General features: G+C 45.9%; 1 long non-coding RNA gene across 1 annotated transcript in view; it reads right to left on the bottom strand.

Annotated features, from left to right (window-relative positions):
- The window catches only part of LOC137545600 (uncharacterized), a 41,166-nt gene extending 16,779 nt beyond the window's left edge, over positions 1–24,387 (bottom strand). Inside the window, exon 1 of the long non-coding RNA XR_011026064.1 lies at positions 24,343–24,387. This is a non-coding gene — a long non-coding RNA (uncharacterized lncRNA). The remainder of the gene's footprint in view (positions 1–24,342) is intronic.
- Between the last annotated feature and the right edge of the window lie 1,625 nt (positions 24,388–26,012).

The raw sequence follows: 26,012 nt of genomic DNA, 5'->3' as shown, positions 1-26,012 counted from the left end.
AATAAATTAGATTTGCCACTACGAACGACTCTGGGGGAATGCGTGTGTCCCCGGCTGCCAGAGCGGAATAGGAGTTGGGTAGGGGGAGGAGCCAGAGCCAAGGAGCCGGCTTCATTTCTCACCTGCCGGGAAATCTAATTCATTTATTATCCAGGAATTTGGTAATGTAATTCATGCCGCCGGATGTAATTCATTTCTCACACTGGCCGCAGTGAGACGGCCAGTTCTAGTTTTGGCCGGCCAGAACTCAAAGTGGCCAGACTTCGGGTTCTGGACGAAACATATATAAAATCGGATGTTTGTGTGTATGTACTCTACGTATATGTGTATGTATGTATGTATGTGTGCCAACTTCACACAGTTGGTCACTGGGACTAATATTCAGGAAATAGGGTGGACCTACAACTGCAACTCAGAATTCACCTATACATTTGCAAGGGGAATATTTAAATAGCTGCCATTCTTACACTGTTAAGGGCAGAGGCTTCACACCTGATACAGTCAGTCGCTGGGTGACTGGAGATCAAATTCAGCAAAGGGGGTGGAGCCACAAACAGCCAATCACAGTTGCTTTTTTTCTTCAATGGGAAAATTAAAATTATTGATGCCAAGTACCTCAAAGCTCATAAACGTGGTCATTAAGTGACTGTGTGTTAAGGTTACAGAAAGTGGGTAAGGCTAACAACAACCAAATACATATCGGGGCAATGCCGGGTCATCATCTAGTTTTACATATAAGTCTTAAAAGAGCAAATAGAGTAAGGGGATTTGGATCAAAAGTAGGGATTGTCCCTCTAAAAGAGTTAAAATTGGGACGCATGTATTGCCTTAATGGGGTCGTGTTTGGCAAGCCTTGTTGCGTTCCAAGAACAGACCTTTGACATGGTATGACTGGTGTTGTCTTGAAGCAAGACATTACAGTACAGTGCGCCACATTACAGCTAGCAGAGCCTATTGTATCCTCCTTGTGAACAGAGACATAATGTGATTGTGGAGCTGTCACTTCTGAGTTTCCTGGAGATGAGCACAAGCAGCAATCCATACAGATCCTACAATGAAGTGAGCACATAATGGAATATTGTCATTCATTCCTAATATACTGTCCCGAACGCTCATTACATCACTCTGCTATTTCTTTAATGCAGTTAGGGATTGGTAAGGCACATTATAATGACAATGGCTCATTGTCACGCACTTCTGCCATGCCATCACTGGAAATATACATCCTGACAGCTTAAAGATCAGCATTAGGGAATGGGAATGTCTGAAGCTGACATGTCTGTACTGTATATAACCAATTATGTCTTAATGAACAGCCATTTCCTTGCCTCTCCCACACCCCGGTGTCCTCGGCTGTTATCACATTCTGAATAGAAATTATATTAATAAGTAAAGAATAAACTTTGTTTCTCAGTAGCCCAGACTAGGAGTCCACAATACCTGAACATTGTGTCTGCCAGGGAAGTCTTCTAGTCTCCCGAGGGAACACAGGAACTGCACATAATCTGTAACCATTGTAGGAAGGGCAGCACGGTGGCGTAGTGGTTAATTATCGCTCTTGCCTTGCAGTCTGTGGCATGACTAGATATCATGGGGCCCCATAGCAAAACTTTCATGGGGCCCTCAGATGTAGGCACTCTTGAGCAATGCCACCTGCCCCTACTGTATAGATATGAGTTCATTGGGCAATTTACATTCTCATGTAAGCAACACTGAACATAGTTCATGGGCACTGAGACAAAGTTTGAGAGTAGAGGAGCACAAGAAAGTTAATGGTAATACATTAGCCACTTAAAGAGACACTGAAGCGGAAAAAAAAATATGATATAGTGAATTAGTTGTGTACTATGAATAATTACTAGAAGATTAGCAGCAAAGAAAAGATTCTCATACTTTTATTTTCAGGTATATAGTGTTTTTTCTAACATTGCAGTATTCTATAATATGTGCAGATTACACAACACTCAGCATTCAAAATGAGTCTTTCAGAGCAGTCTGTGAAGTAATGACCTCTCCTCTGGCAGAGGAAAAGTAAATAGTCCAGGAACAGTTAAGATAATAAAAGTCAGATAACAGCCCTCTCCACCACTAATGCTGGGAATACACGGTTCGTTTTTGCCTTCGTTTAAACCTTCGATTCGTTCGGTAAACGAATCGAGTGTTGAAAACGTATGTGAAAATAGTCATAATCTCATTATAGTTTCGATTAATAGACCCCAAAAACGAACGACTAGTGATCGAACATGTTTGATATTATCTCTCTTTATCCATCTAATCGAGCCATTGGTAGGCTTGATGGCTGTTCAGATCGATTATATATTCGTTTATGCTAGTCCGTCCCTGTAAAAAGGGATTTTCGTTTCGTTTCTTTGCAGCCTTCGATCATTGGAAAAACGAAACCATCAGAATCGGAAAAAAAAACGAAACCGTGGGTGGTGATATTAACCGTATGACCGATTATTTCGGGATCGAAAAGGCACAATCGAAACGAAGGTTTAAACGAAGGCAAAAACGAACCGTGTATTCCCAGCATAACTTAGTCGGAGAGCTTAATGGCTTGTTTGCATAGAGATAACAACTGGAGTTTCTCAGCTCTTCCTGTACTGGAAACAATTACACTGATGTATCTGATCTTAATGTTTTATTTCTTAGCTGTACTACACATACAAATCATAATATCATCATTTTTTTTTCGCTTCAGTGTCTCTTTAATGACATGCTGACTTATAAAAATGTCCTGCTAGAGACTCTTAATGGCACCAAGACGTTTTTATAAGTCAGACAGTACTGCTCCCGCACCTGCACATGCATTCACGTGCACGTGCATGTGAAAATAGTGGGAAAAAAACCCACCAAAGAAAAAATACACCCTTATTTCCAAATACTATATTGTCACCATACTTTGTACTAGGGACATAATTAAAATCTTGTGATAACCAGGACAAATAGGCAGATAAAATGTGTGGGTTTTATGTACAGTAGCAGTGTTTATATTAAAACCCTAGGGGATGAAATTGGAGAAATATTGTATTTTTTCATTTTTTCCTTGTATTTCCCTTTAAAATGCATAGAAAATAAAGTAATTACTGAAAACAAATATCAACCCCAAAAAGCCCAATTGGTGGTGAAAATGACAAGATATAGATCATTTCATTGTGATTAGTAGTGAATAAGCTATTGGCAAATGAAAGGGATGAGCACTGAAAGGTGAAAATCGCTTTTGTCCGTTAGGGTAAAAACCCCCTTGGGGTGAAGTGGTTAAAGTGTACCCGAGGCAACACGTGACAAGATGAGATAACAGGTGTATGTACAGTGCAAAACATATTAATAACCAGGCTGTTTTACCTGTTTTATTTTGCTGCCTGAGAGAGTTAATTTTGGGGTATGGAAGTGACAGCTTCTGTCTTGTCGGGAATATAGTAAACCTCGAAGTACAGCAATACAAGTTTTCCTAGCAAAATAATAGGCTGCCACTGAGCAGAGACAACAAAACATTCAGTACTTTATAAATGTTTAAATATAAAACAAAACCATGGGATATCTAAAAAAAAAAAAAAGGTAATTTTTAGGAGTAGGAGGATACATACAATTCATCTCATTAGTTTATTTTCACCTCGGGTTCACTCTAAGTACCACCTAGGCCCCCTCTTCTCCAGGGCTATTGCTACACCCTTGCTTGCAGCGCTGGATCCCTGGTTCTTATCCCAGCCAGGGCACTATCTGCACAGAGATTGTATGTGCTACCCGTGTCTGCATGGGTTTCCTCTGGGCACTCTGGTTTCCTTCAACATTCCAAAAACATACAGATAAGTTAACTACTTGCCGACCGCTCCACTCCAATTAGCGTGAAGCCTATGACAGCCGATCACGCTGATTGGCTGGCGGGGGGAGGGAGGGATATAAAATAAAAAAAGGTAAAATGTATTCAAAAATTTATAAAATAAATATTTATACAAAAACAAACAAACAACTGGGGAGCTATCTGACCCCACCAACAGAGAGATCTGTTGATGGGTAGAAAAGGAGGGGGGGGGAATCACTTGTGTGCTGAGTTGTGTGGCCCTGCAGCTAGGCCTTAAAGCTGCAGTGGCCCAATTGCTAAAAAATGGCCTGGTCACTCAGGGGGTTTTAACCCCGCGCTCCAGAAGTGGTTAATCAGTTTCCTCCTAAATTGCCCATAGACTATGATACATGCATAGACTAATGACTATGGTAGGGAGTAGATTGTGAGCCCTTCTGGGGTACTCTGCACAGTGCTGCGGCGCTATGTAAATACTAAATAATAATAATATGCTGTTACAAGAGAAATCATAGACTTTCTTCCATATACTGGGTGGCACAAAGGCAAAGTGGATAGCACCAGTGATGAGCATGAATTTTGTATAATCCTAATTTTACATCGTAATTCACAATGTGAAATCGTAATGCAAAATTTTATAAAAAACTTGATCAATTTTGTTTTTTACCATAATCAGGAACCGTAACTTTGCAATTATTCGTAATGTCACACTGCCTTTAGTGTTTAAAAGCAAAGCCCCCATAAATGCTATCAATTTTAAAAATTCAATAGAAAAATGTTTTTTATACCACGACATACTAGGAACAATAGTTTGGGAGCTCCTCTGAGGGGCAGTCAATGCTTTTTTCCTCTGTAACACACACCCCCCCCCCACCCCCGAGCAGCGTAAAATACTTACCGAGCCTCCAGCGCGCTCTTCTAACCATGGGCATAGCAGGGGCCCCTCCATCTCCCTTTCCAGCCAATTAGCAAAGAAACCTCCCCCTTCAAACGAAAACCGTGTGCAGGATCATGTGTATTTTTTTTCCTGCTTTCAGAGGCTGCTTCACAGCAGAACACTCTCTACTGCCATTGGCCGGCTCCCGATCCCATGGGGTTCGGGGATAAAGGGTGCCCCATGCTAAAATGTTTGCAGGGGGCCCTATTAAGTCTAGTCAGTTGCTTCTAACCTATTAAGTCTAGTTATTCCCTTGCTTCCAACCTTCCTGTAGCTCCTAGAGACTTTCCAGCCTCTTCAGTGTAAGGTTACCGGCATGTCGCCTGACCCGCCAGGGGCCGTGAATGGAGGCCAGAAAGCCGCTAGCAGCTACAGGGAGGTCAGGTGACCGCACTGGGGGTTCAGTAAGTATTTTAAGACCCTTAAACCCACTAAAAAAGCCACAAAGCACAATCCCTGTTATCCCCTTAGGCATGCCGGTTAGTTGAAACTTCCGCTTGTATGAGTTCTCTATAACCGGGGACTTGGCTGTAAATGGTATTTGTAACCAAGAATGTAACACAGCTCTTATTTCTATATATCAAATAAGGAAGTTGCATTTGGAAGATACAAGATGCAGCAGGTTTTCTTCAGGTGACCACTAGAGTTGGGCCGAACCTCCGATTTTAGGTTCGCGAACCTGGTTCGCGAACTTCCGCGGAAGGTTCGGTTCGCGTTAAAGTTCGCGAACCGCAATAGACTTCAATGGGGATGCGAACTTTGAAAAAAAAAATAATTATGCTGGCCACAAAAGTGATGGAAAAGATGTTTCAAGGGGTCTAACACCTGGAGGGGGGCATGGCGGAGTGGGATACATGCCAAAAGTCCCCGGGAAAAATCTGGATTTGACGCAAAGCAGCGTTTTAAGGGCAGAAATCACATTGAATGCTAAATGACAGGCCTAAAGTGCTTTAAAACATCTTGCATGTGTATACATCAATCAGGTAGTGTAATTAAGGTACTGCTTCACACTGACACACCAAACTCACCGTGTAACGCACCGCAAACAGCTGTTTGTGTAGTGACGGCCGTGCTGGACTGGTGCGCACCATGGCGAGAGTGCAGGTTTTGGTGGCTTTACAGCCCATATGGTCGCCTGGCTGATGTAGCTGAATGACAGAACAGTGACTGTCCAGCTGATCAAATTTGGTCTGACCACAATGAGGCAACGACCTTATTATCGTGGGTGTGCCCCCCGAGACACTCATCTAGGCGCCGGTCATTGCTTCATTGTGATACGCAAGCCCCTTCACCACGGCAAGGTAATGATCACGAAGGGGAATGGGCGCATGTACATGCCTTTTCTTTTGTTGTTGCAGCTGCCCGCAGTGCAGCCAGAAAAATTAGGCAGTCATGTACACGCACCAGAAAAATTATTACAGCGGCCGCTGCTAGCAGCGGCCTAAAAAATTCAGCAATCCGCCTGGAGTCCCTGACCCTGTTGGTGGTGGCGGAGAAGGTAGTCAAGCGGCCTGCAGGCAGACATGCTGTGTGGAGGGACTGGGAGCGACTTAGTCTTCTTGGGGCAGGCCAGGCAGCCAGTCACACGGCGTGCAGGCAGAGATGCTGTGTGTGCGGGGACTGACTTAGTCTTGGGGCGGGCAGCAGCCCTCCGGGATCCATGCCTCATTCATTTTGATAAAGGTGAGGTACTTAACACTTTTGTGACTTAGGCGACTTCTCTTCTCTGTGACAATGCCTCCAGCTGCGCTGAAGGTCCTTTCTGACAGGACGCTTGCGGCAGGGCAGGAGAGAAGTTGGATGGCAAATTGGGACAGTTCTGGCCACAGGTCAAGCCTGCGCACCCAGTAGTTCAAGGGTTCCTCATCGCTGTTCACAGCAGTGTCTACATCCACACTTAAGGCCAGGTAGTCGGCTACCTGCCGTTCCAGGCGTTGGTGGAGGGTGGATCCGGAAGGGCTACGGCGAGGCGTTGGACTAAAGAACGTCCGCATGTCCGACATCACCATGAGATCGCTGGAGCGTCCTGTCTTTGACTGCGTGGACACGGGAGGAGGATTAGTGGCAGTGGTACCTTGCTGGCGTTGTGCCGTCACATCACCCTTAAAGGCATTGTAAAGCATAGTTGACAGCTGGTTCTGCATGTGCTGCATCCTTTCCACCTTCCGGTGAGTTGGTAACAGGTCCGCCACTTTGTGCCTGTACCGAGGGTCTAGTAGTGTGGCCACCCAGTACAGCTCATTCCCCTTGAGGTTTTTTATACGGGGGTCCCTCAACAGGCAGGACAGCATAAAAGACGACATCTGCACAAAGTCGGATCCAGTACCCTCCATCTCCTCTTGCTCTTCCTCAGTGACGTCAGGTAAGTCAACCTCCTCCCCCCAGCCGCGAACAATACCACGGGAAGGTTGAGCAGCACAAGCCCCTTGCGATGCCTGCTGAGGTTGTTCTCCTGCCGCTGTCCCCTCCTCCTCCCCCAAAGAAACACCTTGCTCATCGTCCTCTGAGTCTGACTCGTCTTCTGCACACGACTTCTCTTCTTCCTCCTCCTCCCCCCTCTGTGCTGCCGCAGGTGTTGAGGAAACAGCTGGGTCTGATGAAAATTGGTCCCATGCCTGTTCCTGCCGTAACGGTTCCTGGTCACGCTCATTCACAGCTTCATCCGCCACTCTACGCACAGCACGCTCCAAGAAGTAAGCGTAGGGAATTAAGTCGCTGATGGTGCCCTCACTGCGGCTCACCAGGTTGGTCACCTCCTCAAACGGCCGCATGAGCCTGCATGCATTTTCCATCAGTGTCCAGTTGTCGGGCCAGAACATCCCCATCTTCCCAGACTGTTTCATTCTACTGTAGTTGTAGAGGTAGTGGGTCACGGCTTTCTTCTGTTCTAGCAGGCGGGAGAACATGAGCAGGGTCGAGTTCCAGCGAGTCGGGCTATCGCAAATGAGGCGTCTCACCGGCATGTTGTTTTTGCGCTGAATTTCCGCAAAGCGTGCCATGGCTGTGTAAGACCGCCTCAAATGCCCACAGAACTTCCTGGCCTGCTTCAGGACATTCGCTAAGCCAGGGTACTTTGCCACAAATCTTTGAACCACTAGATTCATGACATGTGCCATGCAGGGTATGTGTGTCAGCTTCCCCATATGCAAAGCGGCAAGCAGATTGCTGCCGTTGTCGCACACCACGTTGCCTATCTCCAGGTGGTGCGGGGTCAGCCACTCATCCACCTGTTTCTTAAGAGCAGCCAGGAGAGCTGCTCCAGTGTGACTCTCCGCTTTGAGACAAAACATGTCTAAGATGGCATGACAGCGTCATACCTGGCATGCAGCATAGGCCCTGCGGAGCTGGGGCTGTGTAGCTGGAGAGGAGAACTGCCACTCAGCCAAGGAGGAGGAGGACAGCGAAGAGCATGTAGCAGGAGGAGAGGAGGTGGCAGGAGGCCTGCCTGCAAGCCGTGGAGGTGTCACAATTTGGTCCGCTGCGCCCTGCTTGCCATCGTTCACCACCAGGTTCACCCAATGGGCTGTGTAGGTAATGTAGCGGCCCTGCCCGTGCTTGGCAGACCAGGCATCCGTGGTCAGGTGTACGCTTGACCCAACGCTCTTCGCAAGAGATGACACCACTTGCCTCTCAACTTCACGGTGCAGTTGGGGTATGGCCTTTCTCGAAAAATAAGTGCGGCCTGGCATCTTCCACTGCGGTGTTCCGATGGCCACAAATTTACGGAAGGCCTCAGAGTCCACCAGCCGGTATGGTAACAGCTGCCGAGCTAACAGTTCCGCCACGCCAGCTGTCAGACGCCGGGCAAGGGGGTGACTGGCCGAAATTGGCTTCTTCCGCTCAAACATTTCCTTCACGGACACCTGACTGCTGCTGTGGGCAGAGGAGCAGGAACCGCTCAAGGGCAGAGGCGGAGTGGAGGAGGGTGCCTGTGAAGGTGGAAGGGAGAAAGCGGCAGAAGCAGATAATGCACCTGATGGAGGAGGGAGAGGAGAAGGAGGGTGGCTTTGCTTTTGTGTGCTGCTGCTGCTTTTGCTCAGGTGGCCATCCCATTGCTGTTTGTGCCTTTTCTCCAGGTGCCTTCGTAAGGCACTTGTCCCTACGTGAGTGTTGGCCTTTCCACGGCTCAATTTTTGTTGGCAGAGCGAGCAGATGGCTTTGGTCCGATCTGAGGCACACACATTAAAAAATTTCCACACCGCTGAGCCACCCTGGGATGTGGGCACTATGGGGACCTCAGCAGCTGATGCTGAAGGGCAAGTTGGCTGGCTGTACATAGGTGGCGATACATGGTGCCGGACTCTGCCACCAGCTGTTTCTGACGAAGAGCTGCCCCAGCTTCTTTCAGCAACTTCTCTCCTCCTACTACTCTCTGACTCCCCCTCTGAACTGTCCCCCTCTTCATCTCCTCTATTGGGAACATACAGAGGATCCCTATTACCGTCATCATCGTAGTCATCCTGCCCAGCTTCGCTTGCCTCAGACAAATCCAAACTTGCACCATCAGTAGGTCCTTCATCCTCCTGACACGTTACATCCATAGTGTTGCCGCGTAACTCAGACATATTAGCTGGTGAAAATTCATCTGGCTGTAACAACAATGGCTGTGCATCAGTGATTTCAACACTAAATAATTCTTGCGAAGTGTCAAATGCAGCGGAAGTGGTGCTAGTAGTAGCGCTGGTGGCTAAGCAAGATGAGGTGTTCTGTGTCGCTAAATACTCAACCACGTCCTGACAATCTTGGGAGGTGATGGGACGTGCCTTCTTCCGAGCACTGTACTGTGGGCCAGGTCCACACGAAATTACATTTACACGACCTCGCGCAGACCTGCCGGGTGGCCTTCCTCTGGCTCTGGCACTACCTCTTCCTCTACCGGTTTTGTCCATATCGGGTATGCACGGAGTGGTATATCACACTGCGTGCACTCACGTAGGTAGGTGGGTTCACTTAACTGCACAGGTATGCGCACTGATGCGGTGGGTTCACTAAACAGAACAGGTATACAGTGGCGGGTTCACAGAACAGGTATACAGTGGCGGGTCCACTGAACAGAACAGGTATGCAGTGGCGGGTTCACTAAACAGAACAGGTATACAGTGGCGGGTTCACAGAACAGGTATGCAGTGGCAGGTTCACTGAACACAACAGGTATGCAGTGGCGGGTTCACTGAACAGGTATACAGTGGCGGGTCCACTGAACAGAACAGGTATGCAGTGGCGGGTTCACTAAACAGAACAGGTATACAGTGGCGGGTTCACTGAACAGGTATACAGTGGCGGGTCCACTGAACAGAACAGGTATGCAGTGGCGGGTTCACTAAACAGAACAGGTATACAGTGGCGGGTTCACTAAATAGAACAGGTATGCAGTGGCGGGTTCACTGAACAGGTATACAGTGGCGGGTCCACTGAACAGAACAGGTATGCAGTGGCGGGTTCACTAAACAGAACAGGTATACAGTGGCGGGTTCACTAAACAGAACAGGTATACAGTGGCGGGTTCACAGAACAGGTATGCAGTGGCAGGTTCACTGAACACAACAGGTATGCAGTGGCGGGTTCACTGAACAGGTATACAGTGGCGGGTCCACTGAACAGAACAGGTATGCAGTGGCGGGTTCACTAAACAGAACAGGTATACAGTTGCGGGTTCACTAAACAGAACAGGTATACAGTGGCGGGTTCACAGAACAGGTATGCAGTGGCAGGTTCACTGAACACAACAGGTATGCAGTGGCGGGTTCACTGAACAGGTATACAGTGGCGGGTCCACTGAACAGAACAGGTATGCAGTGGCGGGTTCACTAAACAGAACAGGTATACAGTGGCGGGTTCACTAAACAGAACAGGTATACAGTGGCGGGTTCACAGAACAGGTATGCAGTGGCAGGTTCACTGAACACAACAGGTATGCAGTGGCGGGTTCACTGAACAGGTATACAGTGGCGGGTCCACTGAACAGAACAGGTATGCAGTGGCGGGTTCACTAAACAGAACAGGTATACAGTGGCGGGTTCACTAAACAGAACAGATATACAGTGGCGGGTTCACAGAACAGGTATGCAGTGGCAGGTTCACTGAACACAACAGGTATGCAGTGGCGGGTTCACTGAACAGGTATACAGTGGCGGGTCCACTGAACAGAACAGGTATGCAGTGGCGGGTTCACTAAACAGAACAGGTATACAGTGGCGGGTTCACTAAACAGAACAGGTATACAGTGGTGGGTTCACTAAACAGAACAGGTATACAGTGGCGGGTTCACAGAACAGGTATGCAGTGGCAGGTTCACTGAACACAACAGGTATGCAGTGGCGGGTTCACTGAACAGGTATACAGTGGCGGGTCCACTGAACAGAACAGGTATGCAGTGGCGGGTTCACTGAACAGGTATACAGTGGCGGGTCCACTGAACAGAACAGGTATGCAGTGGCGGGTTCACTGAACAGGTATGCAGTGGTGGGTTCACAGAACAGGTATGCAGTGGTGGGTTCACAGCACAGGTATGCAGTGGTGGGTTCCCTGAACAGGTATACAGTGGCGGGTCCACTGAACAGAACAGGTATGCAGTGGCGGGTTCACTGAACAGGTATACAGTGGCGGGTCCACTGAACAGAACAGGTATGCAGTGGCGGGTTCACTGAACAGGTATGCAGTGGTGGGTTCACAGAACAGGTATGCAGTGGTGGGTTCACAGCACAGGTATGCAGTGGTGGGTTCAATGAACAGGTATACAGTGGCGGGTCCACTGAATAGAACAGGTATGCAGTGGCAGGTTCACTGAACAGGTATGCAGTGGTGGGTTCACAGCACAGGTATGCAGTGGTGGGTTCACAGCACAGGTATGCAGTGGTGGGTTCACAGCACAGGTATGCAGTGGTGGGTTCACAGCACAGGTATGCAGTGGTGGGTTCACAGCACAGGTATGCAGCCAGACAGGAACAAGTTAAGCCTAACTAATCTTTCCCTGAGAGACAGTCTGCAGCAGCTCGCCCTACTCTCACTAACGCAGGCAGCACACGAGTGACCGTAATGGCCGCCGCTGCCTGCCTTATATAAGGGGGGGTGGGGCTCCAGGGGCTAGTGTAGCCTAATTGGCTACACTGGGCCTGCTGACTGTGATGTAGAGGGTCAAAGTTGACCCTCCATGTGCATTATGGGGCGAACCGAACTTCCGCAAAGGTTCGCCTGCGGGACGCGAACCACTGAAGTTCGCATGGAACCGTTCGCAGGCGAACCGTTCGGCCCAACTCTAGTGACCACACAAACAATCAGTTTTAATATCAATCTGACAGGTATTCAATATTCTCCTGTCTTAATAGTTGTGGCACATTTTGGCCTCCAGTTTCAGATGTATTCTACAAGCAATCAGGATGAAATACATTAAACTAGTGTAATGCGGAACAAAACCAACCAGGGCCGGGCCGAGGCAGAGGCTGGAGAGGCTCCAGCCTCAGGGTGAAGTGTAGGAGGGGGCGCACAATTCATTCAGTTGTCATTCCCAATTGTGTTTGAAGCAGAAAGAAATAGGAAAAGGGGATACATAGCAGTGACTGCAAGTCAGATAACTAGAGATTAAGGTATTGGGGAGGTTGTGGGCCCTGTGGCGCCTCTTAGTGTAATAGCAATCAGGGTGTGATGGCTGGGGAGGCAGGGATGAAGGGGCGCACCTTGGTGTCTCAGCCTTGGGTGCTGGAGGACCTTGTCCCAGCTCTGAAACCAGCCCAATGTCACTTGCAATCATTTATCAATCAAATTTGCCTTTAAAATCAGTTGAGCATTATTAACAAGCTACAGGTCAGTCCATATATTTAAGGAAGATTTGATCATAATGTCCTGTCCTGGAAGAAATGTTCGATGTCTGACACAGTGGTTGGTGCACTGTCTGGGTCACCTAATGGAACCTTCAAGGAGACAAGTCTCTATAATTATTATTATTTATATAGCACCAACACCTTCTGCAGCGCCTTACAGAGTATATAGTTTCATCACTTAACTCTCCCGGAGAGGGGCTCACAGTCTAATCCCTATTATAGTCCTATGTCTATGTATGTATCGTGTAGTGTATGTATCGTAGTCTAGGGGCAATTTAGGGGGAAGCCAATACATTTTTCTGTATGTTTTTGTGGTGTAGGAGGAAACACCACAAACATGGGGAGTACATACTGTACAAACTTCGTGCAGATTGTGCCCTGGCTGGTATTTGAACCAGGGATCCAGCTCTGCAAGGCAAGAGTTCTAACCACTACCCCACTATACCTCTCTATTTATAAATGAAATAATTCATCCATCCATCCACCATCTATCCGTTATCCAACCACCAGCTATCCATCCATCCCAACCCAACATCCATCCATCAACCACCTATCCATCCAGGTAGATGTAACCATAATGACCTGTCCGGGTCATCTAATGGAACCCTTTAAGGAGACAAGTTTCTATTTATTCATGAAATAATTCATCCATCCATCTACCACCTTCTATCCATTATCCAACCATCATCCAACCATTCACTAGTTATTTATCCATCCAAACCCAACATCTATAATCCACCATCTTTCTATCCATCCATCATCCATCCACCAACTCTCCATCCATCCATCCATCCATCCATCATATTTGTATTTATCCATCATCTGTCCACCATCTATACATCTGTTCACTCACTCTACCATCAACCAACCCATACATCCCTTCACCTATCTATCTATCTATCTATCTATCTATCTATCTATCTATCTATCTATCTATCTATCTATCTATCATTCTATCGATTCAAACCCATCACCCATCCATTCACCCATTTAGCCAATCTCTGATACAGTTTTCATCACACCTTCTTTACTTCTGCACTTTCTAGAGGACTGGTCTTATTTCCTTACTTGTTTCTTTGTCTGCTTTCCTCGTTGCTAATTTCATAAAACCATGCCCTGTTTTTCTTAGCAATATAAGCCAAGTTATATGAGAATAATGAAATAATTATGGCATGGGAATCTGGGCCGCATATTGTTTAAATAACCACTTAGGATCGTTATTGATTAGAAATACTTTTAGAAAATACCAGATGTAATTTAAGAGCTTGGAAGACAAAGCAGTTCAACTCATTCCCAATTTCCTTCCTGCCCCAATCTCCAGCTAAGTTCACCCCTACCCCACCCACCCTCCTTCTCCTAGACATGGATATTTGCATACTGTAGCAGGCTGTTAGAATGGGTACTTCAAGCTGCCTCATTAGCATTGTGTAATACCCAAGCCTTCAGACTGTGCTTCTTGCACCATCTCGAAGAAAGACACTCAGCAGGAGCTGAGGGGGGTCATAGCATTCTCAGGGTAATCATCGGCAGTAAATTCAATTGTGACATGACAGGGCAACCACAGAGTATTCAGGACAAGAGATCACCACCAAATCGGGAAGACAGGAAATAAAGACCGTTACCAAACATGTAATTATATATGTGAGAGGGCAAGGAGACAATGGTTTTTCTTTTTTTTCTTCCTCCTTGTGCGTTCCTGAAGAAGAATTTGCAGAATCAAGGCCAGGCCAAGCTGTCATGTTCTCTCAAGTCTTGTGGTGTTCTTTGGGCATGGTGGCATCAATAGGAGGTTACAAGAGTCAAGCAATGCACCGTCATGCTCATTAAACCTCCGACCCTGTCTAACTTTGCATGTTTTAAGGTCACTGGCCGCCTACAAATTATTTCTGAACAAAATGGAAGTAGCATACATTAGCAAAGTGACAAAACGGTACCCTTTTGTATCTCGCTCATCTTAGATTCTATTCATCCTAGCCACTGGTTTTATGATTTAACCTTTTGGTAATTATTATAAATTGTTACAAGTTCAGTGGTATTTTAACTTTCTTACCATAAGTATAAAATATTGTATCCGAAGACAGAACAAAAAAAGTTGTTTAGGTGATACCTTTATTGACTAACTGTACAAGATTTCTTTGCAAGCTTTCAAAACTTTAAGTTTCTTCTTCAGGCGTGTTTCAGAACTGGATCAGAACAATACAAAGTACTGCCACATACTCTGTATAGTTCTGATCCAGTTCTGTAACATACCTGAAGAAGAAACTTAAGGTTTCAAAAGCTTGCAAAGAAATCTTGTCCAGCTAGTCATTAAAGTTATCACATAAACAACTTTTTTTTTTTTTTTTATCAATCATTTTTTTTTTTATTGAAATAAGAAAAGACAAATACAGTAGCGAATTATATAAAACATAGGTACTATTAGAATAGCAAGCAGGATGAATACAGTTATCTTCACAATGAACGCAAGTTATACAGGGGAAAGGTTCTCAAGCCATAGTGACATAGTTCACCCTGTAGATCCAATAGGCTCGCTAATCCATGTATAATGACGAACATAAAATAAGATGTAAATATGGCAGCACTTCCATATTAGGAAAAAACAGACAAAAACAAACAACACAGACTTATAACCGACCAAATAGTTAAATTACTAACACAAACCAACAGATACCAAAATATCATAGTGAACACATCCCAAACCATCCAAGCTAATCAAAAGGTATTCCATAAACAAAAAAAAATTATGGGGGCTTACGATTACGTGACTGGAGCCACAATGTCATATCCCAGTCCTCCCATGGACCCCACAGCTCGACATGTGCCTCGATATTATCATGGCTTCTGGCCGTTAGATCTTCCAATCTCCTAACATCATTAATCTTATCTATTAATATTGTTTTACTAGGAATCGTTGTGGATTTCCAAAATTGGGCAATTAACCTCTTTGCTGCAGATAATATATGTAACATAAGCTTCCACCGCCTACGAGGGAGATTCTTAACAGGAAGGCCTAGAAGTGCGTTAAGCGGATGCAGGTCTACATGGGTTTCAAAAACTTCTGAAATGAGTAATGAAACAGTCTCCCAAAAAGGTTTAATTAGAGGACAGTCCCAAAAGATATGCATCAGCGAACCCACCTTGTCCTTACACCTCCAACAAGTTGGTGAGGTATTTGGGAACCAACGGTGTAATTTCTCTGGAGTCCTGTACCAGAGCAAAAGAATTTTATAATGGTTTTCTTTGTGGATTGAGCATTGCGTGGATTTAGCGATAGACTGCCAGATCTTGGACCACATTGGAGCTGTGATATCCATAGAGAGGGCCCGAGACCAATATTCCATGTACCTGTGGGAAGGTAAAGTGTCTGCTGGGAAAGCACAGAGAATTTTATAAATAGAGGAAATTAAGTGTGTCTGCGTCGGGCCATTATTGCATAGACTTTCAAACGGGGTAGGTGAGGAGGTAAAGTCTGAATTTCCTAAGGATTTAGCATAATGTTTGATTTGATGAAAATTGAAGCGTAGGGCCGGAGTTAAATTGACCCGTTGGGAGAGCTGGTCTGCAGAAACAAATGTTTTTCATAAACAACTTTTTGTTGTTCTGTCTTCGGATTCTCTCCATGACTAATACCGGACCACACGCAACAAGATATTGGACCTGATTCACAAAGCGGTGCTAACAGTTAGCACGCTAGTAAAAAGCCCTTTATCACGCCTAAACTCTGTTTAGGCATGATAAGAAGAAACTCGCGCGAATTTTCCGCACGCAAAGTTTTGCGCGCGCAGCGCCCCCGCTTCGCGCGCAGCGTCCATTAAGCCCTATGGGACTTTGCGCGCGCACGTGCTTCGCGCGAAGAGCAGCACAAATCGGTGATAACTAGGTGGTGCAAAGGTTATCACGCCTAAAGTCTTTTAGGCGTGATAACTGAGTTATCACCGCTTTGTGAATCAGGCCCATTGTATGGAGGAGTTAACTTTTAAAACATGTTTCATATATATTATGATTACGGGTAACTGGATATAAGTCTTCTGGCACAAAGCAAAAGTTTGTCAACATGTGGCTTGTATACCCAACCCAGCCCTTTTTAGTAGGAACATTGACAATGTAGTGTAAGAAATTATTTCATCTAAATGGTCACCTAAATGGAAACTTCTCACAGCTGTTAGCAGAGACATGGGCCTTCAGACACCCAGAGCATATAGGAAGTTTTATTGGCATCAGCAGTACAAGGATTTGGTATGCATAATCATCATAATGAATCAGCAAGAAAAAGCAGTAAAAAGCAATCTAACATAATATTACAGACTAGCCGACTCGTGGCGTAGCATACGCCGCATAAGGGGGTAGCGGGCAGGAAGGGGGTATTGGGCACAGCGGTAGGGAGGGGGGTCGGACCCCCACGCTCTCACCTGGGCCCCCATGTGCGCTCCCCCTCCAGCTTAATTTCGTGGCAGGGAGGGGGTCAGACCCCCCCTCCCTCACCGGGGTCTCCCATCTGCGCTCTGCCTCAAGCTTAAGTTGAGCAGCAGATGCCGCTATTAGTAAGAGGCAGCAGGCGGGGATGACTCGCCTCTTCCGCGTTCCAGCGTGCATTCCACTGTCGTCACTTCCTGCAATGCCGCCCACTGTATTGTAAGTGTACAGCATTGCAGGAAGTGACGAAAGTGGAATGCATGCTGGAACGCGGAGGTGGTGAGTCATCCCCACCTGCTGCCTCTTACTAATAGCGGCGGCTGCTGCTCAACTTAAGCTAGAGGGGGAGCGCAGATGGGGGACCCAGGTGAGGGAGGGGGGGTCCGACCCCCCCTCCTCGCCGCTGTGCCCAATAACCCCTTCCTGCCCGCTACCCCCTCCAGCTTGACGACAAGTGTAGGACCGCCCCTGGAGGCAGGGCGCTACTTCTTCTTCTTGCTTGGCCCAGCCCCGGAGGTAGGGCGCTACTTCTTCTTCTTGCTTGAAGGATGAGGCACTTAGCCTAATATATATATAGATACATGAGAAAAAAGAAGGTTCCGCACAATGCCGTTCCAAAAATATAAATTTGCCTTTATTAGGCCAAGTTAAAAAACACACAGCCAGGTTACTGACAAGTTTCAGACTCAAAATGGTCCTTAATCATAATGATGATGATGATGATGATAATGAAGGACACAGTTAATTGGAGGTTGGGACGTGTCTGTCTAAGGGCTCTGCCTCTGACGAAGGAGACAAGGGTTTGAATCTTGGCCCTTCCAGTTCAGTAAGCCAGCACCAATTCAGTGAGGAGACCTTGAGCAAGACTTCCTAACACTGTTACTGCCTATAGAGCGCGCCCTAGTGGCTGCAGCTCTGGCGCTTTGAATCAGCCAGGAGAAAAGGGCAATATAAATGTTCTGTGTCTTGTTTTGTGAGTCCTAAAAATGCCAGTAACCTAGTTGTGTGTTTTTTAACTTGATTTAAAGGGACCCTGTGCAGTACTGTAAATCAAAACTTTCACTTACCTGGCGCTTCCTCCAGCCCACCGTAGGCCGCGGGGTCCCCCGGCGTCCTTCCGCCTCTTCAGCGGGTCCCACTGGTGGCTCCATTACCGGCGACACCTGGGCCAGGTGTGGGGCCGGCACGTCCTGGATTTTAATGCTTGGCGCTCGCTCGGCGTCATTACGCCAGCCGCTATGTGTCATCAAGGCGCATACGTGGTTTAGAGTTAGAAAACCGCGCATGCGCCGTACTGTCACGCCGCTCCGTCGTGATAACGCGTAGCGGCCAGCGTGATGAGGCAGAGCAGGTGCCATGCATTCAGATCCAGGAAGTGCCGGCCCCACACCCAGCCCGGGTGTTGCCGGTAATGGAGCCACTAGCGGGACCCACAGAAGAGCCAGGAGGACGCCGGGGGACCTTGAGGCCTACAGTGGGCTGGAGGAAGCCACAGGTAAGTGAAAGTTTTGATTTACAGTTCTGCTCAGGGTCCCTTTAATTAAGGTGAATTTATATTTTTGAAACGGCATTGTGCAGAACCTTCTTTCTCCAGTTCGTTTGGGTCTGAGTCATCCGGTTTCCACACTGCCTTAACGACAAAGGTTGAGCGGATTTCACCTCTTATTACAGATACTGTACATACTATATACAGTAAAACCTCCTGGGTTAAAGTGTACCTAAGCCAAAGCTCGGGTACAAAAAAAGATACTTACCTAAAGAGAAAGAAGCCTCAGGATTCTATTGATGCTTCCCTCGGTACTCTGATGTCCCCCGTCGCAGAGTGTGGGCCACCTTAAGATTGGCAACAAGGCATTCTTGCTAATCATATTCCGGCTGCGCACCTTCTCTTCCTTCAGCGAGCACATCCACGCATGCACAGTATGCCGAGGTCGCAGGCTCTGTGCTACTGCACATGTACGGCCGTGCTTGCGTGGCTACTGCACAGCCATGCTAGTAACAGAAGAGGTGCATGGCCCTCACGTGGAGGGAGCCTCGCTCAGCAATGGAGGAAACTGAACCACCGAGGAAAGCCTCATTAGGATTCAGAGGCTTCCCTCTCTTCAGGCTTATATTTTGCTTTGAACCCCAGTGTCAACTTGGGATCGATTTAAGCAAGTGTTTAGTCCCGTCCCATTGTAGATGGGCTGTGGGTGGATTATAGGTGTTGGAGAAAAAGGATGCAAAGTCGGCACTGCTGTAATCTGTGTTTAATCCATAGGCAGTGATAGATCACATAACGTGCAGTATAAAAAATTCACATACCGTTAGGTGGAGGCTGCGAGCTGTGAGCTGGTGGTGGGTGCTGGGCACAGAATAAGCCTTACGGTCGTTTCACGCTATCTGGGCGCTTCTACGGAGGCTTGTACAATTTTTTTTGCATCCTTTGTCTCCATTGCCAGATCCTTGTCTACTTCCAGTCTGAGCACGATGATGTTTGTGCCACAGGCAAAATCTGCAGCAATCCTGCAAGCCCTCCTCATTGCAAGTAGATCCAGCTGTAGTGCCGACCTCTTTTTCCTCTCCCCGTGTCTCCCCTATGGATTATAGGTGTTGCCTAATCGTCACATTGATCATTGGATCATGCAATTGAAGCAAGACCCTTGAGCAGGGCCGGATTTACCATAAGGCATTGTAGGCACGTGCCTACAGGCGCCTGATGATGGAAAGGCTGCTCACTGCCCTCCCTGAGCACCTCCCTCCCTATGCAGAGGTTAATGAAAGGTTACTCATCCAGCTCTCGGCATTCCACTGACAAGATTTCCCTTCAGTAGGGGTCACCACTAGCTACTTGATACTGAGAGTACCTAATGCTAAGGGACACCTGTAGCTATGATGGGCAAGGGAAGTAAGGGAGAAGTGAAAGCTGGGCCAGGCAGCACACTTGTGGTGCAGTACGGTGGGGGGTTGTAGGGTCATGCACTGCAGAGTCTAGGATGCCAGGACATCTGTGCCTATAGGCTCCTGTGATGTAAATACGGGCCTGCCCTTGAGGCATGCCTGACACGTTCCCACCTCCAGTTAACTGGCTTTTGGTCACTCTGACATGTACTACTAACATGGCATCAGATCAATTGCACTACTTTTCGGGGAAAAGTAGGTTCTTATCTAACTGAAAAGTCCCAAATACCCAGTCTGGATGGAGCCATACTGGAATTGGTTGCAGTCAGATAACCTTGAGTGAGAGCCAGGGGCGTAACAATAGACCCTGCAAGGGATGCAGCTGCAGTGGGGCCCAGAAGCCACAGGGGGCCCCGTCCTGAGAGACTGATAACTAAGAGCGAGAGAAAAAAACTTTCTGCTCTCTGCACATTTGTTCTAAAGACTGCATCTGCTCAGCCACTGATAAAGATTTGTAAAACGTTTTGCAGACAAAGATTTGTAGACAGTACCTATTCAGTGTTCAGTAGGGTCTTGTGTACAGCGCTGTCTGCTGGCGGGAGGGGGCCCCATCCAAAGTTTTGCAGGGGGGCCCAGTGATTTCTAGTTACGCCACTGGTGAGTGCTCAACTCACTTCTTCTCCAAGCACTATTTCATTAGACTGACTTTCTCTGGAATGTTTCTTACAGGTGAACTCTGTCTATAGTCTTCTTGCTGGAATATTGGTTGTAAATGAATGAGGATTTTACTCTGCAAGGACCTCACAGATTCTTACAGACAGTACATAGACATTTACTTTCATTAAATCCCTTTATTGGTTCTGGGCTTATGCTCTGTCCCAGAATGCTAAAGCATCCCAGAGGAGAGACATCACCCTTCTAGTGTCTTCCCTCTGGCTGGAGACTCTCCAGATGACATCTATAGTGGATACCATATTTGGGCTGGTCTTTCTTAGTTTGAATGTTTAGTGCTGTGAGAGACAAAAAGCTTATGAAACACCCCCCCCCCATGTGTGTTACTGTAATATGGTGAGTTATAAGAGAATCTCCCCCCAGCCCCCAAGAATCAATCCCAAAGCCTACAGGATGTATGAATATGTTTGGATGTATGACGGATTGTTTACCCTTAGGGTCTATTCACACTTGTGCGTTTTCAGAGCGATTTCAGCTTTGCTGAAAATCGCTAGCGATTTGAAAAACGTGTGCACAATGAAAGTGTATGGAAGTGTTCTCATCTAAGCGTTTAGCGATTTGCTGAAACGCAAACGCGTTGCATGCAGCGTTTTCTGAGCGATTCTGGAGCGATTAGCGTTTTAATAAAAGTATTTGAATTGAACTAGAAATCGCAAAACGCTAATCGCTGGAAAAACGCTCTCTATACAGTGAAAAATCGCTAGGAAAAAACGCCAGAAAAACGCTCAGCATTTTGCGTTAGCGTTTAGCGATTTCTAGTGTGAATGGACCCTAAGAGCGCTTTGCTTTTTTTTTTTTTTAAGCCCTGGTGATTTTTAAAAGCGCTTTAAAAGCGCTTCTGCAATGTTGCTCTATGGGAGTGTTCTTACACGAGTGATGAGCTTTCTTTCCAATCGCAAACGCGGTTCCTGCACCATTTCCTGAGAGTTTGTGCTTCAATACAAAATATAGGGAAATCGCAAAGTGCTTGAAAAATCACTTTGAAAAGCGATTCGTCCAGCGCTTTCAAGAATAAATACATTGTATTCATTCAATTCCAGGTTATAGAGTTCAATTCCTGAGTGTAGTCAGGAAGAAAAAAACAAAATCGTCGGACAAAAGCGCTTAGAAAAGCAATTACCAAAACGTAAATTACTCTGAAGGCAAAGGGAAAATCGCTTTCAAAAGCGCTCACAATAACGCTTAGCGCTTGCGATTGCGCTAGTAGTTTATAATGTGAACTAGGCCTAAATATAATATTTTCAGTGCGCTCCTCTATACCTACTATCAATAATGCACAGTTACTTCTGAATAAATAGAAGTCAAATTATGTACACTGGTTCGCCACAACCAAAAAATAACAAACTTTGTAACGAAATATTGAAAAAATGGTGTCCTGGCGCACTACAGTCATTAAGCAGTAAAACTTAGCAGTTCATGATTCTTGGGTTATTGTCCTAGTGTGATCAGCAACCATGCTGATACTATGACCTGGCCATCCTTCCGTACCCCTTAGGTCAGGGCTGGATTTATCATAAGGCACTGTAGGTAGATGCCTACAGGCGCCTGGTGATGGAAAGGCAGTTCACTCCCCTCCCCTAGTGCCTCCCTCCTTCCCTATACAGAGTCCTGAGCAGAGTGTAAAGGAGAGGTTACTCACCCAGCTCTCGGCATTCCACTGATGAGAGCTTCCTTCATTCGGGAGCAACATTAGCTACTTAATATTGAGGGTACCTCATGCTAAGGAACACCTGTAACTACTTATGATGGGCAAGGGAAAGTAAGGGAGAAGGTTTGGCTTGGTTTGGCGGGGGTTTGTGGGTTCATGGTGGGCAAAGTCTAGGGTGCCAGGACATCTGTGCCTATAGGCTCCTGTGGTATACATCTGGGCCTGCCTCAGGTGGTAACATGCAGTTCTCAGAATGGGTCAGCACCTCTGAGGAATTATAGCTCTTTTAGTATAAAATAGCTCTTTATTATAAATCATTTTGGGGTAGCACGAGTAAGTGAGTAGTGCACGCTACAGCAGTAGCGTGCATTACTTTAAAAATGTTACTTGCGCTGCCACACTAACATGCGCTGCTTGAGCAGTGTAGCTTAGTGAATCAACCCCCACCGATTTGTCTGTGAGTCAGATGTAGCCATCAAACGAGCCACATCTGGCTCCCGAGCCATAGGTTCCCTACCCCTGCCCTACTGCAACACCACTGCACATGCAGCCTTTACTGTAGGCAACCTCTCATTATGTGTTTTTTTTTCATCATATCTTTAGTTTCTAATCCCATAGTTTGCATCAGGGTTGCTTTGCCATCCGACACCTATTGGAATTAAACATATGCAAATTATACTATCCAATTCTCATGGAGATGAGGTAAATGCAAAGAAGCCCCATTTATGAACCAGATACTTTTGCTCGTTTTTTTTTTCCATGCACAGCCATTTTGTTTTCCACGAGGTACCGGGGACGTACCATTATCGTGTCATTGTTACGAGGATTCCAGATCTGAATTGTCTGGGGCGCGGAGATGCAACAGACCAGTAGTTAACCCCTCATAATGAACGTCCCCCTTCTGAAGAATTACATCCTAATTGCTTCTGTTCACGGGGCCTTTGTTTACCGTTTAAATTGGATGAGATTACATCTTTGTAGGGAGAGACAAAGGCGATGGGTGGAAAAAGTGAGAGAGAGGAAATCTAGTGTGGGATGAAAGGGACGGTGCTCCCCCCGGGGGCGGGTGAAAAAAACCTTCCTGTGAAATGCTCCAGTTTTCGGCCTACATGTTTATTAGAGGCCTCTTCAAATAGGTACTAGACTCCCGGAGCTTGTGTAAGCCTGATAGCCTATAGTCTCAAGGGGAATTAGGCTCATTGTTGGGAAGGACAAAACATTCTATCTGGAGCTTTGAGGTGTTACTGAACAGCTGCTGTGTACTTCAGCGGGCAGAAAGGAGATGCAGAGCATATTTCAAGAAGTTCATAGAAAGAGTCGATGAAAGAGGAGTCTTTTTGTGCCCGGCCTGCCTTTTAAGGCCATAGAATAAATTAAATCTGGAACTGGAACACGCCGTAAAATGCAAGAGCCCCTGAACACACAGTACGTTGGTTGTGTTCATTGTGTTCACCAGCTTTTAACATTGTGTCTAATGGAGGAAAGGTCAAATGCTTTTTTTTAAATTAACTTTCCTCCATGCTCCGTAGTGCCATAGAATAAGAATTTTTGATGTTCTGGCAAACCCATATTTCATGTTCAGGATTATTTTATACTTCTCCACATAATGAACAATAGGTGTTGTTGCAAATAACAATTTTGTTTATGCAACAGATATGGGCTTTACTGTGGAGCTGTGACCGCCCAATTTTGCCAGAACGTAATTCAAAGCAAATGTAGCTTTGGTATATATTTCTACTGAACAACTGTTACTTTTGAAGCTGCTGTGCTTAAACTGTAATTACTGTTGCGCATTTCTTACAATACAAACCAGTCTCCCAAATCCTTATTGCCCGTATAGTTATCCTACCTGCCTATGGCCAAAAGTAATGCCATCTGTGCAAAAAAACAACAACACTGCTTCCCCAATGACAAAGTCCAGAGAGCAGCCATTGCATGTATGCCTCCTCTATTCAGTCAGAGGTAGCTGCAGGGCCTCCATTAACATAGGGGCAAACAATTTCCCTTGGGCTTTAGAGCCTTTTGGGGGCCTAACATTTTCCCTACTTAAAGGGCATCACTATTGTGTGCGAGACATGGTGCACCCAATGCAGAGTACATAGACGTCATATCTCACCTGACCAGCCAACCCGCCTTCTGCCTTCCTCAAGGTGTCTGTGTCCTCCCATCTCCATGGCAACCTGCAGCACGGTCTCTGTTCCTATGATGCTCTGGTCTGTTACATCAATGCATACGTGCAGGTGCAGCTGGGGAATAGAAATGAGGTGCTACCAGGAGGCTGGTGAGCACCAAGGAAGGCAGATAGAGGAGGGAGTGTGGTGCAGAACAGGCAACACGATGCTCCGTTGTTGTGGGGGATGCTGGAAACAAAGGCTACCTTAATAACGCTACATGTGTGTGTGGAGGGGGGGCACACACACACAAGGGCCACCTGACACCTAATGCCACTATATGGGGAGCAGATATTAATTTCTTTCGCAAAGCTCTTTCTCACTTCAGTTAAAGGCAGAAGGCCCTTGCAGAGGTAATGGCATATGTGCCTATTCATCTAACAATGGAGGGTAAACTAAAACTTTTGGAATTTATGACAACGTAATGACTATAGACACCTCCTGTCACGCACTTAACCAACACTTTTATTCCTATTGAAACAACGTATCTAAAATAACCAACATTTGTTGGAAATTTAGAGTAGTTTTATTAGGGTTTGAATAAATGAGCACACAACAAACATGAAGAAATTGTTTAAAACTTTAACTTTTTATAAAGACCCTAGTGAAATTACCAAAATTATCAGCATCACCATAAACACAATAAATTACCCAACAGACCAACGTATTCACCAAAATCTTGTAATATAACCCCCGATAAAATTGGAGCCAGTGACCAATGGAGGGAGGGTGAAAGGCAGGGGCGTTGCTAGGATCCTAAAAGATTAGGGGCACTTTTGGCCATTTGGGAAAATGGGTGTGGCTTTGCACCAGAATGTGGGTGTGATCATGGGTGGGGCCAGATTTACATGAACTTAACAGCGGTCTAAGTAGGCCTGCCCAGCAAAATGTTGGATGAAGCCCCCTCTCCAGTAATACAATAAACAAAACAAAAGTGCAGCATATCACATAAATAGGCAGTGTCCCTTAACCACTTCACCACTGAGGGGTTTTACCCCCTGACCACTAGAGCAATTTTCACCTTTCAGCGCTCCTTCCATTCATTCGTCTATAACTTTATTATTACTTATCCCAATGAAATGAACTATATCTTGTTTTTTTTGCCACTAATTAGGCTTTCTTTAGGTGGGACATTATGCCAAGAATTATTTTATTCTAAATGTGTTTTAATGGGGAAATAGGAAAAAATGTGGGAAAAAATTATTATTTTTCAGTTTTCGGCCATTATAGTTTTTAAATAAAGCATGCTACTGTAATTAAAACCCATGAAATGTATTAACCCATATGTCTCGGTTATAAAACCATTTAAATTATGTCCCTATCACAATGTTTGGCGACAATATTTTATTTGGAAATAAAGGTGCATTTTTTTCAGTTTTGCATCCATCCCTAATTACAAGACCGCAGTTTATAAAGTAACAGTGTTATACCCTCTTGACATAAATATTTAAAAAGTTCAGTCCCTAAGGTAACTATTTATGTTTTTTTTTTATTGTATTTTATTTTTTTTAATTACAAAAAAAAAAAATACAAATTGGGGAGTGTGGGAGGTAATGAGTTAATTTATTGTGTAAATGTAATGTTTGTATATGTAAAATGCTTTTAGGGTGTAGTT

The sequence above is a fragment of the Hyperolius riggenbachi genome, chromosome 1 (assembly GCF_040937935.1).
Source record: "Hyperolius riggenbachi isolate aHypRig1 chromosome 1, aHypRig1.pri, whole genome shotgun sequence".
Lineage (NCBI taxonomy): Eukaryota > Metazoa > Chordata > Amphibia > Anura > Hyperoliidae > Hyperolius > Hyperolius riggenbachi.
This window is presented reverse-complemented; position numbering and strand designations above follow the sequence as displayed.